Source organism: Sinohyriopsis cumingii, chromosome 17 (genome assembly GCF_028554795.1).
Source record: "Sinohyriopsis cumingii isolate HCF-2022 chromosome 17, ASM2855479v2, whole genome shotgun sequence".
Taxonomy (NCBI): domain Eukaryota; kingdom Metazoa; phylum Mollusca; class Bivalvia; order Unionida; family Unionidae; genus Sinohyriopsis; species Sinohyriopsis cumingii.
In genome coordinates, this window is record NC_142977.1 from 47,607,640 (window position 1) to 47,613,710 (window position 6,071).

Genomic DNA, 6,071 nt, shown 5'->3' on the forward strand with positions numbered 1-6,071 from the left:
AAACAACTGAAAACATAACAATTGCCAATATCAAAATGTTGGTTTCAATAAATAAGACTGCGAATTTGCGTCTGCTCCTGATGACATACCTCGTCTTTTTACTAGACACTTTTTCAAAACCGTATGTACAATCTACAGGCATATTTGTAAACCACGAACACAAAGTCGGATGTTGAAGTGATAAATCTATCTTTAAAACTATATTTAATTATCAATAAATAGCATATGTCATGAAACAACACACACTTAGGTCAGCTCCAGTATTGATGGTATTCAAAATGAACATTTACTTTTCGGTGGGAAAAGCTCACATAATTGACAACAATCTTTTTAGAGAGTAATAGGCTAGTGTTATATACCTTGCGAATTGAAAGTAGGGTTGAATGAGCGATTATTTCAAGGTGGAGCAAAATCTACAAGTGACCCTGACAATTATATAGATAGGTCCGCTCCTGCAGTATGTATTATACAGAAGTTCGTAAGGTCCTTATTGAATATAATAATTGGATTGAGTAATAAGACTATATATAACTTCCCTAAAGCGGAACAAAAGGTATCTCAGAATGATCAGTATCATATCATCTTTTAATTTCCAAGCAACTGTATTTTCTACTTTTGAACGAGGATCATGGGTGTTTGCTGCTTTCGTTGAAGTGTAGAAGGCCTTTTAAACTGAATATTGATGGGTGGTTCCTAAAACTCATAGAAAAAGATATTTAAAGAAAGCTTTTACATATAATAAAGAATCCCACTCCTATATTGAAAACATTGTAATGACTAATGATTCAAATCTGAACCTCTTTCAATATAATGATCAAACCGATGTTATGTGTTTTATCAACCATTTTTTGTTTTGTATCTATAATATTTAAAAGAAATTATATGAGTAACAATTTGAACTATTTGCTGGGTTGACTTCGTCTGGACAATAAGCAAAAGTGGCTTGACGTAGCAGATACTCCTGACATCGAACGTCACGTTAAACGTTAGTAAATAGTTTGTTTTAGTATGTATTCAGAATCTACAACAACATGCAAGACGTTTTACTGTAAAATATGGAATCATACCATAACTATTTCAAATGTAACCTAATATGTTTGAATTTGTGTTGGTTTCAATATGTCAAATTTTTCTAAGGTAGACAGATTTGGTACCAACAATATAGAAATCATTAGTTTGTAAAAACTTGTGTGATACCATCAGCACTTAATGATTATGAACTATTATACTCAAAGATGTAGTAGATGTAATAACTCTTCATGTATTTAAGCATTATTTTATATAAAAAATATGCAAGACCCCTCAAACCGTACGGTCAGGAATGAGTAAACGTTTACTTGAGATTGTAATAATAATTGTATCCAAAACTCATAAGAGGAAACCGAACTTCCTTGGTAAATTATGCTTTCTTCCAGAAATAAAGTATATCTTAGGTAATGTTTTATTCAGTTTACACCTCTATCTATCTGGAAAATATGCTACAAAACACACAGGTTTTTTTGTCCGATATGTGTAGCATTTTGCACAAATATAAAATTTGTGAATCGATTCAAAGTTTTCTTAGATGCAATATATTCAGTATAAAATAAAATCAAAACAATACAACATGCTACTCATCCGTTGTGAAAAGAGTGCTTTTCACACCTGTTCTATAATAACACTTTCTTCAAAAGATTAAAACAATATAAACACTTCTGAAAATTCCAAACAAGAGAGTTACCATTAATTACATTCTTTGCAAACATTCTGACAACGGTTCCAAATGTAAGTGTGTCTGTCTGTGACTTAGATTTTTAACATAGCTTTAACAATTTTTCATTACGATGTCTGCAGTATGACAGTTTATAGTGATGTCTAGCACTGGGGCATCATACCACAGACATGAAGTATGACATCCTACCTAGTCACATTATCCTGACACCAGATCGACCAGTCACAACACTAGCATCTTAATGCTGAGAGCCAAACAAGGTAGCTGTTAGTACCATTTTTAGTAAGTCTTTGGTATGACTCGGCCAGGGATCGAACCCACGACCTCACGCATCCGAGGCGGATGCTGTAACCACTAGGCCACCGGAGCGGTTCCAAATAATGCCATTAAAGTTTGTTAATGCTATAGTTATTCTAACACAAATGTAATAATCCATGAATTTATTTGCTGCTGCAGCACTATTTGACAAAAAAGATAAACATTTCGGACACATAAATGCAACTGACATTCGCTTTGGTATGTTTCTTCACAATATACGAGGAAGAATTTGTACAACATTTTCTTGGCAGGTAATTTCCCATCTGTGTCGATTTAGACAAACCCGAAATACAAAAATATTTTTATAATGTCTGATATAGGGATTTCGTCATCTATAATGAATGCATTATCTAAGTGATCCGATTTACTTTCAAGTTATCTATTGTAACACACGTGATGGTAGGAATCGACATAGTCGTATGCCGCTACTTGCTATTTTCAATTATTATCGACCGTATACAAGTAATAATGATGTGCAAATATAATTAAGTATTGGAGGACTGTGCAGAAGTGCAGCTTACTTTAAAATAACTATGGTGTTCTGATATGAAAATCGCAAAAAGGCAACCGCGCTTCTAAGAGATTCCTTTGACCTACACATTGATTAATTGTTTACAGTCAATCCGTTATTATTTTCCTTATCGTTTCCCTTATCTTTTTTCTCTGAAAAGAGAAAATAAGTAATGATGATGAAGCGGACGGAGAACATAAACACATCTTTTGACTATTTCGCTGCTAGCCTATTTGTATTATCATCTCGTGCAAACAACAGATTCAAGGATTCAAGAGACAACAAAAAGCCAACGTCGAACTGACATATAAATGATATGAGTCATTTCTCTGATAATCGTGTTATCACATTTTCTTCATTTATGACTATGTTGCTCTGCTGTCACATATGTAGATAGTGTTTATTGTATCAAATCATGTATTGCTTTCTAACTTGCCCTAGTTTCATAATCAACCAAGGTATAAAGAAAAATCAGATCCTATTGATAAAAACTGTTTGGAAAACGAGGCGTTTCTGGCTTGTTAGGGGTGGGGGCTTAACGAAAAGAAACATTTTATACGCAGAATTTGATTGAGCTCTAAATTTTAGGATCGTTGGTAATTTTTAGTCAAATTGTTAAAATTAAGCGGTTCAGGAGGACATGACATAAAATGTGTAAACTACTTCTGAACGATCTGAACAAGAAAACGCTATTTACGGTTCAAACAGTCAAGGCGACATAACGAAAAGCTCATAAAAACATCTCTAATTTCCATCGATAACCTTTTCAAGCACATGCCTTTGAGAGAAATAGCAGAAATAATGAACTTATAACATTAACACCCATGTAAAACAAACGGTGATCGGTAGAGTAGCATTTGCCATTATATTTACATTTTCATGACCTTCCAATAACCCAGTGAAACAGCGACGTTAAACAAAATGCAAAGTTGCATCAGATAAAAGTTGTACCTAGCCTAAAACTGATGTAGTTATTTATTCTTACTAAATATTGACTGTTTGATCATGTTCCTATAGGCCGGCAAAGTGTGATCTGCCAATTAATTTTAAGTGTAATGCAAATCAATATATAAACTGACAACGTAAGTCTTTACTGCGTTCCAAAATAGCAACAATACATTTGGAGCTATACGTAAATAATGGGCCTAATGAGTAAAGAAGAAATACTGACAGATGCATAGTATAGAGAGAGAGAGAGAGAGAGAGAGAGGGGGGGGGGGCCAGGGTCGATAGTTCGGTTTGTGAAATGCAGAGTTGTAGCTGAATTTAAAGTCAATACTTGAAAATTTCGGCCTGACCTAAATGTAATTATATTTCTTGCATTAACATGTGGTTTCACTAGTATAATCCCTGGAGCCGTTGAAATCAAATCACAGTACTGCATAATGAGTTAATAGGAAGAAACGACGTTTTAGTATAACAATCTTTACTCTATATTTTAACATCATGCAAGTCTGTACTTTCTTTTTGACAATCTTCACAGTATTCATGAATATAATTTACGTATCAGCATAGTTGGGATGCAAATCCGGCGAGAAGAAAATAAACTATTTGCATTATTTATAGGTGTCGTTATCAGAAGCAGCGGTAAAATCAATTTAAATCCGACATGAAGACAGAGACGAAACAAATAAAGAAATAATGTGAAGGAGATAAACGCAATGTGGTTTTAATCGAACTGTTTAATATTTATTTTTCAAATGTTATGCGACAATGTCGAATTTACTGTATTATTATTATTATTATTATTATTATTATTATTATTGGTTTTGGTGTTATTTTTGAGTGATGTTATAAATAGTGTTTGATTGCTCTTAATTGCTAAAACTCAATTTTTAGTTTAAAAATCCATCACAACTTGTAATTTTAATTAGCAGACAAGATTACCAGTGGAAAGATGACATGTAATGCGTGTCCATCGCCTCAGACGATCTGTTAGGATACGTATGATGTTTTGTTCTTTATACTTTGCTTTTTATATCATGTTCGCAAATGTACGTACAGAAAGTAAACAAATATTCGCTACGTTGAACGTATTATAGTAAATGTAATATCACAATCAAGGACTTGAAGCGGGAAGGATTGTAACATGACATTCCCATAGCGCTTCTACTAACGAAATTTACAGAGAAATCGGCTGGCTCCGATTATTAGAAAGAAGAATATTTAATAAAGTCTGTACCCTTCACAAAATTGTATAAGGTTCTTCTCCCTCTTACTTCCGAGATCTCGTATCTCCGTTAGTTGTACATGCGACACAATCTAATTTGAGAAATAAAAAGTAATTTTCAACAAGTACACACAAGACTAGAGATGTCCAAACGTTCTTATAGTCTTCCACATTAATCGTTTGGAACATTTTGCCGGGTCAAGCAATACATGAAACAGATTATTTAATATTTAAACGTAAAATTTACCACCATAAAACCATTTCCCACTATATTGTTATACTGGTACAAGGAAATAGTTAATTATTCATACAGGATAAGAAACAATTGCAGTTATTTAAATAATGATTTAGACTCCAATTTTCTTCCTAGTCCAATGTGCACATGTAATAAGGACGACGAGGCTGCATATCATTATATTTTTATTTGCAATAAACGTACATTACCAAGACAGAAACTAATGCATTGCTTGTACCAATTATTCATCCCTGTTAGTTTAAATGTATTGGTGTTTGGACCAGCAGACTCATCAAATGAACGAAACACTCACGTCTTCGAAATCTTTTAGAATTATATTAAAGGTACTATAAGATTTCAGCTATCGACTAAGGCTAATTATCTGCTGTCATGATTTCTTCTTCTACCCGCCACAGAACCCATTACTAGTCCACCTCTCCAATTCTACGCCTTTCTCTTTTTTGAGTTAGTTGTTATACACTTAATTTAAACTCCCTTTCAGTTCCAATGAAAGTCTCGATATTCATTTGTATTAGTACACTGTATTTATACATGTACTGTTAGACCCTGACACTTTTCATGTAGCTTCTTCAATATATACGAAGGCTGTAGCTAAGCTATGAACATTTCTAGCTCAGCCCCATGTGCTGTAATTATGGCAATACAATATATTTAAAACAAAATCAAAGAGATGGTTTGCAACGATCTATCAAGACGAAGAAAGTCATAATGTATTTATTTCACAAAGCAATCAACAACGTAATTACCTTGCTATTTTCTTTAATTTTACCTTTCTGTCACTATTTTACTTCTCTGAGTAAGAAACGTACACCGGCTGTCATCGGATCTGAGAATAATAAGAAGATGAGGAAAGGTAATTTAAGTATTTAACATTAATAAATGAGGTATTACAAACCGCACAAATGTTTTAATTTACTTGCAATATATTTTCCCCATTATGTGGATGTCATACGTCCTAAATGGTCGCGAAATTCCTTAAAATTAAGATCCATTTAAAAAACAAATCTAAATTCGACAGCGCAGTGGATGACAATATTTTGTGTTTGCAATAAGACTCCGTTCAACATTTCAAACCGTCAGGATACAATTATTGTTATTATCGTGA